The following is a 15,117-nucleotide window of genomic DNA, read 5'->3' on the forward strand; positions in this document are numbered from 1 at the left end:
TTATATCAAGACGGAAAAGGAAAGTATAAAACCCCCCTGAAATTTACCGTGCTTTGGACACGTGTATGGAGGTTTGAACCCCCACATGCTCCCGGTGCCAATAAAGGTCTGCACTTTACAGTGCATAATGATTTCTTTGAATCATTTTAAACAGGGTATTTCGGAAACAGAGTGAGTGTGGCACTGAGAAGCTCTGCGGCACATCATGGACTGCATCTACCAGCTGCTGGTGGTGCAGTGTTGCAGCAGGGAGGAATCAACATGACCATTGTGATCAATAAGCACGATTCGTTTATTGGGCTTCTACCTTTGGTTTATATAACAGTAAATATGCAAATACTAGGCACTTGATTGGTTCTGGCACAAATAAGGTATTACATAAACTCTACATTTTTGCAGCTACACCGTGCAGCCCCCCACCATCCTCTTTCTCATGCACTTATCGCTTAGTGTCCTCGGCTGTAATTAGTCATAGCATGTTGCTGTTTGCTGGTGTTCTTCAGTTCCTCATTATCTGGTGCTAGTAAGTCTGCATCATTCTCTAAACAAATGTTCTATTTCAGCTCCTTGATGGGAACGTGACCTTTCTCTGTTAGCCACTTCTCCACAATTCCCCCTTTTTCTTTATGAAGGAATAAGGACTGAGTCAGGAGTCGTTGTAAACAAGCAGAACAACATTGCAAAGCACAACCAAGCAATAAGCCCCCTATAATTATGAGTTTTATAATGGCAAAGCAGCTTGTAAAGCAAATGTATATGCAGCTCTATGAAGTGAACTTCGATTTTCTAATAACTTGAGTAACTCAAAATCTGTACTTCTAAAATCAGCTAAATATTTCCGAAGCGCTATAAGCAGGTTACATAAAAGTTATTTTGACAGACTATACAAAAAGTCTTTGTTTCAGCCAACTCTGGCGAAGATACCTTATAGACTGACAACCACCACAATACAATTCTACTGTAGGGTCACACTGATGACAAAAACTACAGAGTTATCAAAGCACTTGTTGTATCACAAATCTCAGTTGTACCACTATATGCCTGTGGCCATGGACCGGATCTAGGAAGGCGACCATGCTCAATGAAAGCTCTGCGTTGATTAAGGAGTTAAGTTCTTCTATTAGTGGCTGTAGCGCTTGGCGCAAGCAATGCTCCTCCCGGGCCTGCGAGTCAGGATCCATACACTAGCTCGGAGACACCGTCACTGGAGCTTCTGCAGCAGCCGGTCTTAGCCACTTGCATGGTACCCACAAGGGTCCTGCGGGAGCAGAAACACAGGCGTAACCACGGCCCAGATATATTACTTCTGCCTGTCCCTGCCACAAACCCGTATTAGGATCTCGATAGTACGCCTTAAAAGAAGGCTTTATCTTTTGCGCTTCTGTTTGTACAAAGTGCTTAACAACCGCTGGAGTTTGTTCATCACCAAAGATACATAGATAATTTAACGTATACAATGTTAAGGAAATCCGCTCTTGAACATCTATTATGTCTGAATGTTTCTTTTAACGTCCAAGCGGATGGCCACTTACTCAGAGAAACTATGGTAATATCGGCATCAGAGTCAAGCAATGCAGTCAAAGTTATCGAGTGATTTCCCCAAGTTAATATTGCTGTAATCTCTGGGCGGGTTGCCATTGATAGAGAAAATAGGGTGAGTCCTCCGGTAGATCCAAAACTACAGGTGCCACGAACGGTTTGATATGCTTCTGATATTAACTGCGAAATGGGCACAAGTTGTGCTATGCGTGTGCCTTTTGGTATATGCAGAGGAGGATAGTCAGTCTTTGCCATGATCTTAATTTCTCCCATATAATCAGCATCGATGACACCTGGAACAATGAATAGTCCTTTCAAGGCGGATGATGATCTCCCCAGTAACAAGGCTCCTATAGGCTTATTATTTAGAGTCAAAGGACCATATATTCCGGTAGAGAGCAACGACACGGTCTTATCATATAAGGTAGTATCTACTGTGGTTGCCAAGTCCATTCCGAGGCTGCCGGCGGTGGCTGGTTGCAAGGCAATGGAGCTTGACTTGCTGCGTACACACGTTGAGGCACAGGGGTTGTAGGACCCGTGCTTGGGATCATCACGCGACGGGTCTCGGCGCTCCGCTGCCTGTTTCCCGACCGGTTCTGTTTACGTCGACAGGTAGCAGCACAATGGTTATCCATTTAACAATTAGGGCACCAAACCAAGTGGTGGCAATCTTTTCTCATGTGCCCATTTTGACCACATCTAAAACATCGAGGACCCTTGACCATACCGGTGGCTTGCAAAGGTGCCAAGGCTGCTAATACTTGCGAATGACTTTTTTTGAATTGCCTCTCCCACTGCTTTTACTGCCTCAACCAACATTGCCTGATGCCCCATAGGTACCCATGTCATATGTTCTAACATCTCTTCTACAGTGGCATTTGCAGGTAACTGAACAAGTATCTGCCTTACAGCATCATTACAGTTCTGTATTGCACACTGACGCAGTAAAATACCATGCATGTATTCTGGAGTACCTGACTTCCTTATAGCATCAGCTACCCTATCCACAAAGGTACTGAAGGGCTCGTCCTTTTTCTGTGTCACTTTCATGTAGGCAGGAGCTGCACTAGTATCTTTAATCTGAGATAGAGCTCGTAAGGCTAGTCTCATAGATTCTTTTAACAATTCTGGACCTAGCTGGACTTGAGCCTCCTTAGTGGAGAACTGCCCAATTCCCATCAGGTGTTGTAATTGCACCCCAATCAGGGGATCTCCCTGGCCTCGCTGAACTGCAACCGCCTCTTGACAGGCTTCCTGCCAATACATGTTCCATAACAACAACTGCGAAGGGGTGAGGATTAATTTCACAATACTTTTAATATCCTCAATTAGCAGCAAATCTGTTCCCCAAATATATGACAACATTTGCCTAGTGGGTTCAGACTGAATGCCTGTAGAAGAAACAGTTTGCCTTAACTGAGATAGCAATTTCCAATTTAAGGGAGACATTTCAGCATTTACTGCCTGACCTTGAGCGTTAATCTGGTACTTAACAGGAAAGGCGAGAATCTTTTCCTGCAACTCCTGCAAACAATCAAAATCATTGTTTGACAGAGCCCCTCTCTGAATAGATTTCCCACTGGGTCTCAGCCTCTCCAAGAGCAGCTGACAACAAAGGCGCCACAGCCACACTGGGGCCGCACAAGGGCCTTCTTTGTTTCTTCCTCAAGAGAGGGAGGACTCTGAAAGGAAACAAAGGAGCAGGCTAAGGAGCATATTTGTACACCCCTGTGCAAACCCCCACTGACAGACAAACAGCCTGCACCCTGCCCTGCAGGACTTGTGACAGGGAAAGGTTTTAAATAAATCACTTCATCCAGCAGCACAAAGCAAATTAGGATTTAGTGAGAGGCCAGCCTTCCCAGAAGCAGCCCCTTTTGCAACCCCTTTAATTAAGCCCCTCTCCTTAATTAAAGCCTCCCAGGGTTAGGCAGCAGCTTCAACTGCCTCATTACCAAAATGAAGCACAGGGGGCTCAGCATCAAATGACACTCGCCAGGCAAGAAACCCCCACAAATCCACAGACTGAAGTCTCTGTCACTAATAGTCCAGAGGCTCCATGCATCCTTGGCATAGACTATCTCAGAGGAGGGTACTTCAAAGAACCAAAAGGGTACTGATGGACTTTTGGTATAGCTGCCTTGGAGACGGAAGAAAATTAAGTGGCTGCCTGCGTGAGAACATTTCCAGGAGAGCAGCAAAGGAACCCTCAGAGTGTGGGAATGCACAGTCCCAGCATTCTGTGCTAGTGACAGCCCTGCTGCCCCTAGGTACCTGCTTGGGCCACCCCTGCAGGACGAGCAGCTCCTGCACTGTGGAGAAGTGGCTAACAGAGAAAGGTCACGTTCCCATCAAGGAGCTGAAATAGAACATTTGTTTAGAGAATGATGCAGACTTACTAGCACCAGATAATGAGGAACTGAAGAACACCGGCAAACAGCAACATGCTATGACTAATTACAGCCGAGGACACTAAGCGATAAGTGCATGAGAAAGAGGATGGTGGGGGGCTGCACGGTGTAGCTGCAAAAATGTAGAGTTTATGTAATACCTTATTTGTGCCAGAACCAATCAAGTGCCTAGTATTTGCATATTTACTGTTATATAAACCAAAGGTAGAAGCCCAATAAACGAATCGTGCTTATTGATCACAATGGTCGTGTTGATTCCTCCCTGCTGCAACAAATTGGTGCTCGAACTAGGGACCCTCTTGATGTTGCTTGACTGAGTGAAGAAGACAGCTGGAATAGGAGGGGAGTGGACCGATTGGAACAGGAACCCAGGTACCTTTAAAGGCTGGGAAGACAGCAGGGATCGGGAAAGCTCCGAAGAATGCAGCCTTCGGAAGGCAAAGAACGCTTCGCTGCTGGCAGCGTCGGTTCCGAAAGCCTGAGCAAGATTTTACTTGGCTCGCCGCCCGTATTTCATCTGCCTCCTGGTGAGCTGCATTGGCGCCAATGTCTTATGAGTTGAGAAAAAGTTGAGTAATAATTGAGTAATAATGGATAGAGAGGCAGCATATGATTTATTTAAGTGCTTCTTAGAGAAGCGGCAAGTGGATAAGGAATTGGAATTAACGAAGGGATTAAAGGCTCTGTTAGAATACGCGAGAGAGTTAGGTTGTTTCCGAGATCCTAACGATGTATTTGATCCACCCGAATGGAGGAAGTTTGGGGATGAGCTTTGGAATAGAGTGACTGATGATAACAAGCAAGTGAAAAAAAAAAAAATGTGCTAAAGACTGGAGGACAGTTATTAATTGCCTACATAAGTATGCAGTATTTCAACTCTTTTGACATATCCTCTCTGCGAGAGGGATAGTGTATGATGAAGCTATGCTAAAAAGATTGTTGCTCTGGATTAAGGAGAAGGACTTAATCCAGGGGGTTCAAGAAGCCTTTGAGCTTGGGACTTGGGAAAAAATCGCTAAGGAAGAAGTCTCTGTTTTATGGATGTTTTCAGTCCTTAAGGTGAAGGGAGCAACCTTTAAAGATACAGACTTAAATTTAATGTTGAAATGGTTGAAGACGCATTATCCAGAGACTGATGAGTCTACCGTATCTGAGGTCTCTTTGTGGAATGGTGCACGAGTTAAGTTGTGGGACGCAGCCACAAAAGGCAGTGACACTGTGAAACATTTGTTAGTCATTTGGAAAACTATTTTAGAGGCGTTAAAGTCAAAAAGTGAGATCGTGGAACCCAGTGTCCCCCCCACCCCTGGCCACCCCTGAGCCTCTGCCAGTTGCCGCCGCGGCTGCAAAGACTGAGGACAGAGATGAAGACACTCTTTTTGACCTGGGCCCTATTGACCCCAAGAAAGAGCCTGTGCGTGCTCATCAGGCTGCTGTTGCTGCTCCTGAGGTTCTGACGCCTGTTAATTCTGATGCTGACCTGGATGGGCCTTTTGACATGGAGCCGGAAAAGAAGCCTGATTTATATCCCCCAGATCCTCATGATAAATGGGCAGCTGTAAAGGGAGAAACAAGATGGGTGTGGGATGCAGATGTATTGTGTGCTTTCCCTGTGATGTATGTGCTGGATCAAGACCCACGGTGGGAAGGTCTCTCGTATGCCCTTATCAGGGGTATCGGGCGGACTGTGGCGGACCATGGACTTGGGGTCCCATATACAACTCATTTGATACAGTCTCTCTGTGATACTCATGTACTAGAAGTTGGCAAATATGTCTATGATTCTATTGATGCTTGAAAACCTTTATAGATATTGCTGGCCACTTCTTCTGACATAGGCTGGCCACCTGTGTCAGAATGAGTGTGCATTTTGGTAATAAAAGCCCAAGCCTCATGCGATGTGGGGGAGGCAGAGCCTCTGCGGGGACACTTGCTAGGGCTGAGCCTGCCACCTCACACTGCGATGATGCTTCCTGGAGCTGGTTTCCTGATAGTCTTCACAGGGTCCTTGTGCCACGTTCTGTACGTGGGACTGTGTAGTGGGAGTAATGATTGTCTGAATTTTGTGTTTCAAATATTGTAATTGTGTGGAGTGTGCTTGTGGGATCCCATACGTATGTGTGTGTGATGAGGGCAGATGGTGTTCTATGTATTTTTTTTTTTTTGTCATCGTGTTCATGTAAAAGTTTTTAACAGGTAGTGGTTTAACATTTCGGGCAAGAAAGGGTTAATGCAAAAGTGTGGTTGCTGACAGGTATTTATGGCTGCTGCTGAAGCAGGCAGGCAGCTGTATCTGCTGCCAAGCAGGCTGCTGTTTGTAGCCGTGCAAAGCAGAGTGAACAACTTTAGAAAAAAGGTAAAGTTGCAGAGCACAGGTAGAAAAATGCAAATCCAGGTGATAGATTGGAAATCTATTCAGAGAGGGGCTCTGTCAAACAATGATTTTGATTGTTTGCAGGAGTTGCAGGAAAAGATTCTCGCCTTTCCTGTTAAGTACCAGATTAACGCTCAAGGTCAGGCAGTAAATGCTGAAATGTCTCCCTTAAATTGGAAATTGCTATCTCAGTTAAGGCAAACTGTTTCTTCTACAGGCATTCAGTCTGAACCCACTAGGCAAATGTTGTCATATATTTGGGGAACAGATTTGCTGCTAATTGAGGATATTAAAAGTATTGTGAAATTAATCCTCACCCCTTCGCAGTTGTTGTTATGGAACATGTATTGGCAGGAAGCCTGTCAAGAGGCGGTTGCAGTTCAGCGAGGCCAGGGAGATCCCCTGATTGGGGTGCAATTACAACACCTGATGGGAATTGGGCAGTTCTCCACTAAGGAGGCTCAAGTCCAGCTAGGTCCAGAATTGTTAAAAGAATCTATGAGACTAGCCTTACGAGCTCTATCTCAGATTAAAGATACTAGTGCAGCTCCTGCCTACATGAAAGTGACACAGAAAAAGGACGAGCCCTTCAGTACCTTTGTGGATAGGGTAGCTGATGCTATAAGGAAGTCAGGTACTCCAGAATACATGCATGGTATTTTACTGCGTCAGTGTGCAATACAGAACTGTAATGATGCTGTAAGGCAGATACTTGTTCAGTTACCTGCAAATGCCACTGTAGAAGAGATGTTAGAACATATGACATGGGTACCTATGGGGCATCAGGCAATGTTGGTTGAGGCAGTAAAAGCAGTGGGAGAGGCAATTCAAAAAAAGTCATTCGCAAGTATTAGCAGCCTTGGCACCTTTGCAAGCCACCGGTATGGTCAAGGGTCCTCGATGTTTTAGATGTGGTCAAAATGGGCACATGAGAAAAGATTGCCACCACTTGGTTTGGTGCCCTAATTGTTAAATGGATAACCATTGTGCTGCTACCTGTCGACGTAAACAGAACCGGTCGGGAAACAGGCAGCGGAGCGCCGAGACCCGTCGCGTGATGATCCCAAGCACGGGTCCTACAACCCCTGTGCCTCAACGTGTGTACGCAGCAAGTCAAGCTCCATTGCCTTGCAACCAGCCACCGCCGGCAGCCTCGGAATGGACTTGGCAACCACAGTAGATACTACCTTATATGATAAGACCGTGTCGTTGCTCTCTACCGGAATATATGGTCCTTTGACTCTAAATAATAAGCCTATAGGAGCCTTGTTACTGGGGAGATCATCATCCGCCTTGAAAGGACTATTCATTGTTCCAGGTGTCATCGATGCTGATTATATGGGAGAAATTAAGATCATGGCAAAGACTGACTATCCTCCTCTGCATATACCAAAAGGCACACGCATAGCACAACTTGTGCCCATTTCGCAGTTAATATCAGAAGCATATCAAACCGTTCGTGGCACCTGTAGTTTTGGATCTACCGGAGGACTCACCCTATTTTCTCTATCAATGGCAACCCGCCCAGAGATTACAGCAATATTAACTTGGGGAAATCACTCGATAACTTTGACTGCATTGCTTGACTCTGATGCCGATATTACCATAGTTTCTCTGAGTAAGTGGCCATCCGCTTGGACGTTAAAAGAAACATTCAGACATAATAGATGTTCAAGAGCGGATTTCCTTAACATTGTATACGTTAAATTATCTATGTATCTTTGGTGATGAACAAACTCCAGCGGTTGTTAAGCACTTTGTACAAACAGAAGCGCAAAAGATAAAGCCTTCTTTTAAGGCGTACTATCGAGATCCTAATACGGGTTTGTGGCAGGGACAGGCAGAAGTAATATATCTGGGCCGTGGTTACGCCTGTGTTTCTGCTCCCGCAGGACCCTTGTGGGTACCATGCAAGTGGCTAAGACCGGCTGCTGCAGAAGCTCCAGTGACGGTGTCTCCGAGCTAGTGTATGGATCCTGACTCGCAGGCCCGGGAGGAGCATTGCTTGCGCCAAGCGCTACAGCCACTAATAGAAGAACTTAACTCCTTAATCAACGCAGAGCTTTCATTGAGCATGGTCGCCTTCCTAGATCCGGTCCATGGCCACAGGCATATAGTGGTACAACTGAGATTTGTGATACAACAAGTGCTTTGATAACTCTGTAGTTTTTGTCATCAGTGTGACCCTACAGTAGAATTGTATTGTGGTGGTTGTCAGTCTATAAGGTATCTTCGCCAGAGTTGGCTGAAACAAAGACTTTTTGTATAGTCTGTCAAAATAACTTTTATGTAACCTGCTTATAGCGCTTCGGAAATATTTAGCTGATTTTAGAAGTACAGATTTTGAGTTACTCAAGTTATTAGAAAATCGAAGTTCACTTCATAGAGCTGCATATACATTTGCTTTACAAGCTGCTTTGCCATTATAAAACTCATAATTATAGGGGGCTTATTGCTTGGTTGTGCTTTGCAATGTTGTTCTGCTTGTTTACAACGACTCCTGACTCAGTCCTTATTCCTTCATAAAGAAAAAGGGGGAATTGTGGAGAAGTGGCTAACAGAGAAAGGTCACGTTCCCATCAAGGAGCTGAAATAGAACATTTGTTTAGAGAATGATGCAGACTTACTAGCACCAGATAATGAGGAACTGAAGAACACCAGCAAACAGCAACATGCTATGACTAATTACAGCCGAGGACACTAAGCGATAAGTGCATGAGAAAGAGGATGGTGGGGGGCTGCACGGTGTAGCTGCAAAAATGTAGAGTTTATGTAATACCTTATTTGTGCCAGAACCAATCAAGTGCCTAGTATTTGCATATTTACTGTTATATAAACCAAAGGTAGAAGCCCAATAAACGAATCGTGCTTATTGATCACAATGGTCATGTTGATTCCTCCCTGCTGCAACACTGCACCACCAGCAGCTGGTAGATGCAGTCCATGATGTGCCGCAGAGCTTCTCAGTGCCACACTCACTCTGTTTCCGAAATACCCTGTTTAAAATGATTCAAAGAAATCATTATGCACTGTAAAGTGCAGACCTTTATTGGCACCGGGAGCATGTGGGGGTTCAAACCTCCATACACGTGTCCAAAGCACGGTAAATTTCAGGGGGGTTTTATACTTTCCTTTTCCGTCTTGATATAATTTTATCTAAAGCATCCACACATACAATTCGGTAAGTTACATAACTGTAGTTCCTTTACCCTACTGTGCACTTGGGTTCAGACTACAACAACAGTCTATTGGTTAGTATTAATCAGGATTCTTACCTTTTAGCTTTAGTATTATTGATCAGCTGCTAATACCTGCGAGCTACGTGCTTAGTTCTTTGTTCAAATTGTTATCATATCTTACCATTAGGGATATCCCTGCTCAGAAGCAATTTACAGAAGCAGATGCAAGCTGTCTACAGGCCTAAGGCATTGCTTATCATGCCTCACCAGAAGGGCAGGTCCCCACCCACAGAGGGGACCTCTGCTAAGCGAGTGCAGTCGTGTTTAAGTGCTGAGTCATACTCATGCTAAAAGGTAAAGTTATTTCAACTAAGGCCTAATGGCTTGGTCTCAATATCCCCTTTTTTCAATATAGTACACTTGGAAGCTTGCATGAGTGACGGGTCATTTTGAAAATGCAAGTGCTATCCTCAGTATCGAGGCAGATCTTCATTTTCAGTTATAGCATTTTCACAGATAAACTCTAATTGTTCTCTTGGGGCACATGCCTCTGTGCTTATAGTTTGCCAATTTTGGATCTTAGTGTTAAATCTTGCCCATACACTGTGGCCCATCGCTCTCACTACAACGCTCTGGTCCCTAGAGACAATACAGGAAATATGTATAATATTTTGGCATGTTCAGTTGTCAATACAAAAGCAGTAATTTCTCTTTGAAATGAGTTATACCTGAGTCACTTAACTACTCACAGTCTTTCCTTCGGGGAAAGAATAAAAAGAGACCATTTATTTACAATACGTGGTCAGAAATTATATTCAAGAGATACCTGTCAGACCTCCCTTGGAGGATTACACCCCAACAATATCTGTTAATAATAACACCCAAATCCTGATATGTGCACAAAGATATGGGGACGTATCCTATCCTGAACTTTATACCCCTGAGTTTACAATAACTCGAATAGGACAAAATCAAATTTTAGATAGCTGTTCTGACTGGGAAACCTACCAACTTAATCTTACAGTAACCGAACCACATGTTCTAGAATTTAACCGGACACAAGGACTGGATAGAAAAATACTCAGGCTGAGAGTGGAAGTCACCACATTCACCACACCTACAGACTTCTCCCCTACAGACTTCTCCCCTTCAGAATTTGGGATCTAGCATCAATTTTTGCTCATTTGATTGCCTTACCACATAAGGTCCTGCAAATGAGAGGTTGTGATATTTGATGGTGCATTCTGATAGGATACGTCCCCATATCTGTCATATATAAACTGGGGGCAGTTACCCGGAAGGGCTAGATCGCTGCTCGGGTTGGGCTGGGTACCGGTCGGCGGGTGGTGAGTGGTTGTATACTCTTTCCTTGTTATTTCCCTTATCATTATTATTATTGGTGGTAGCAGTAGTGGTTTTGTGTTATACCTTAGTTACTGGACTGTTCTTATCTCAACCCATGGGAGTTACATTCTTTCGATTCTCCCTCCCATCCCTCCGGGTGCGGGGGGAAGAAGAAGGGGGGGATTGAGCGAGCGGCTGTGTGGTTCTGAGTTACAGGCTGGGCTTAAACCATGACAGCTCTTTGGTGCCATGGGGTCACACCTTGTGTGCATTGGTTCTGAGGAGCTGTGCTGGTGCTGATTTGGTGGGAGCTATGCTCGGTGCTGGGCTGCGAGCAGCCACAGTGAGACCTGTCCTGCTCTGGCGCTCAGCAGCCTTGCTCATCTGCTTTCTATTTCTTGCCAGGGAGGGAAACTGTTGCTCTTTAAAAGCTGAATCCCGCAGTTTTCAGTGCCAGAGCCACCTCTGGCCAATACCAACCTGATGACACTTCAAGCACGGCTTCTCTCCACATTCTGGTTCATGTACCTATTTGTAGAAGTTGTTTTCTATTATCAGAGGTCTTGGATAGTATTTTTCCCCCTTCTGTCATTAAGTTCAGGTGTCTCCTGAAAGATGAATGGTTAAAGAGAGTACTAAAAGCTAGAAATGCAAATTTTGGCCAGAAACATTTGGCTTCAGCCAAAACTGGCTGTGCCGTTTTCTGTCAGTCAGAGCTGATCTTGGCTCTCTGCTGGTGTAGCAGGTGGCGCTGGTGCTGAGGCAGCAGCTGTGGACTGGAGAAAATGTGACATGGTTGCAAAGATCCTGGCTTCCTGCCTGCAGCAGTACTATTCCCTTGAGGAGTACTACAGGCTGGTGTGCCCTCACGTAGGTCCATCTCCTCCCTTCCCTGTTGGCTCTGGTTGGGAATGCAGAGCCAGCTCCCAGCTTGGAGGGTGTTGGTACTGTGCGGAAATGAACCTCCCAATCACCAATTAATGTCCAAAAAAGAGATGGAGGAGTCTTTTAATTACTTCATTTGAATAAAGGGAGAGTCCACAGGAACATTCCCCTGCAGTGTCTCTCAAATTGGTCAGAGGACGCAGCCTCTTTTAACCCTATCCACCTGGCCACATACCCCCCTCTCCCTTTCCCCACTGGTTAAGGTACTCAGGAGGTACAGACTTCCTGATACGCCTACTACATGTTCCCCCTTAGTATGTACCCCCCTTTACTTCATGGACTTAAACTGTGCAGTTTTTTGCAACATTTTGCTATTTGCTGATGACACTCTTTTTGTGGAGGCACACCCGTCTCCGTTCCTGTGCTGTTTTGCTGATTACACAATTTCCTTAACTTATGTAAGGACATCCTCATTCTCTGTTTTCTCAGCTTCTCTAATGTATTTGTAAAAAATAACCTTGTCTCCTGTCTTCCCAGCTTCTCTAATCTATTTGTAAAGACATCCTCATTCCCTGTTTTCATCCCAGTACTGTCACATTGGCTTGATTGTGGCCTGACTTGAGCCAGGACAACATGGAGAAGTTTTTCTGCTGCTCTGGCAATGGGATGTGTTTCCTCCCTGCTCCTGAATTTTCCATATTTGATTGAAATGCTGGATAATGTTGCTTGATGGCACGAGCTGTTCAGCACTGCACTACAAGGAGTGCTCTGCTGTGGAGCTCTCGCTTCCAGCCTTTGGCTATGGGAGTGGTTTGAGCCCAGAAATGTATCCCACATTAACATGTGCATGGGAGGGAGACTGGCCCTGACAGTCTCATTTTGGGCTTTCAGACATTCCACACGCAGAGAAATCAATTTGCCGCTGTTGTCCAGGGACATTGCCCTTCCCAATTGCCCCTAAACTGGGTTTACTAGTAGTCTGGAGGTTATTACAGAGACAGAGTTTGCATTGTTTTGTTATTTGTGTTACTGTGGTGTACAGGTTACGTCCCACTGTTCGTCTCCTTAAACTATTATATAGGGCGTCTGCTCCCCAGTGTGTCTTATTATGTTCTTCTTGAACTATTTTCCATAATACTCGTTCTGGCACTACTATTTGTCCTTCAGGAAGAACATACATTTTATCTTTAAGTTGTGCCTTTAAATCCTGAGCTAGGTTTAAATCTTCCTTTGAATAAGAAATTTCAGAATTAATACTTACTATCTTTCCATCTGGTATTATGGCCAATAGGTTTACCTCTCCTTCTTCTGCCACTCTTTTTGCCTCTAAATCTGCCAGTCGGTTCCCCTTTTCCTGACCCGTGTCACCCCTTTGGTGTCCTCTGCAGTGCATCGGATTACAGATTCGGTAATCTTATAGCTTCAAGAAGCCTCAATATCTCCGCAGAGTGCTTGTTTGTTTTCCGTGAGGTGTCAAAAGCCCACGTTCTTTCCACACAGCCCCATGGGCGTTAACTACTCCAAATGCATATTTTGAGTCTGTCCAAATATTAATGTCTCTTCTGTTGGCTAATTCTAGTGCTCTAGTTAGAGCAATAATTTCAGCTTTTTGCACTGATGTTCCTGCTGGGAGGGCTCGGGCTTCAATAGTTCTCTGAGTAGTGGTTACAGCATATCCTGCTTTCCGAACTCCATTTTTAACAAAGCTGCTTCCATCAGTGAACCAGGTTTCCATTTTTGGCAAGGGTTCTTCTTTTAAATCAGGCCGGCTTGAGTAAGTGGCTTCAATGGTTTCGAGGCAGTCACGAGTTACCAGTTCCCCAATTGCATTGCTGAGAAAAGAGGCCAGGTTGACAGTATTAGTAGTGACTGTATCTACATCATCTGGTTCTACCAATATCGCTTGGTACTTAAGGAACAGAGAGGAAGACAGCCAGTGCCCTCCTTTTTGTTCCAGTACCGCAGATATGGTATATGATACCAGGACAGTCATCCTTTGTCCCATGGTGAATTTTTGAGCTTCCTGGATGTTTAGGACCACGGCTGCCACTGCCTGTAAGCATCCAAGCCATCCTTTGCTTATTTCATCTAGTTGCTTTGGGAAGTAAGCTACAGATCTTTTATAGGGTCCTATATTTTGAGCTAGGACCCCGAGGGCTGTGCCTTGTCTCTCATGTGAAAATAACTAAAAGGGTTTGGTGACGTCTGGCAGTCCAAGGGCTGGGGCCCTCATTAATTCCTTCTTTAATTCATTACATACCCATTTTGTTTCCCCAGTCCTCTGTAATTCCCTCGTTTCTTTTTGCAGCAATTGGCATAGGGGTTTTACTAATATGCCATAATTATAGATCCAGAGTCAACACCAACCTGTCATCCCGAGAAACGTCCGAAGTTCCTTAGGTGTCCTGGGTTGAGGGCTTTGGCAGATCGTTTCTTAGCGTTCTTGTCCTAATTTCCACTGCCCCCTTGAGACCTCATATCTCAGGTAGGTGACTTCTTGCTTCATTAGGGCCAGGAGACCTCCTTGGATGGATAAGCAGCTGCTGAGGAAAATTCAAAGGAAAAAAGAGGCTTATAAAAAATGGAAGCAAGGACAGGCGGCCTGGGTAGAGTACAGGGATGTTGTCCGGGAAGCTAGGGACCAGGTTAGGAAGGCTAAGGCCCAGTTAGAATTAAACCTAGCCAGGGATGTTAAGGATAACAGGAAGGGATTCTACAGCTACGTAGCAAACAAAAAACAGATTAGGGACAAAATAGGCCCCCTGAGGAAGCTTTCGGGAGAACTGGCTACACAGGATTTGGAGAAGGCTGAGGTTCTGAATGACTTCTTCGCCTCGGTCTTCACTGGCAAAGGCTCTGACTGCACTACCAAGTTCTTAGAAGGTAGATGCAGGGACTGTGAGAATGAAGACCTTGGGCCCACTGTAGGAGAGGATCTGGTTCGAGACCATCTTCAAAATCTGAACGCACACAAGTCCGTGGGACCTGATGGAATCCATCCGCGGGTCCTGAAGGAGCTGGCGAATGAAGTTGCTAAGCCACTGGCCATCGTATTTGAAAAATCATGGCAGTCAGGTGACGTTCCCGACGACTGGAAAAGGGAAATATAACCCCCATTTTCAAGAAGGGGAAAATGGAAGACCCGGGGAATTACAGACCAGTCAGTCTCACCTCTGTGCCTGGTAAAATCTTGGAGCACATTCTCCTGGATGGCATGCTAAGGCACATGAAAAACAACAAGGTGCTTGGTGACAGCCAGCATGGCTTCACTAAGGGGAAATCCTGCCTGACCAATTTGGTGGCCTTCTATGATGGGGCTACAGAATTGATGGATAAGGGTAAAGCAGTTGATGTCATCTACCTGGACTTGTGCAAAGCGTTT

This window comes from Lathamus discolor, chromosome W, assembly GCF_037157495.1.
Source record: "Lathamus discolor isolate bLatDis1 chromosome W, bLatDis1.hap1, whole genome shotgun sequence".
Lineage (NCBI taxonomy): Eukaryota > Metazoa > Chordata > Aves > Psittaciformes > Psittacidae > Lathamus > Lathamus discolor.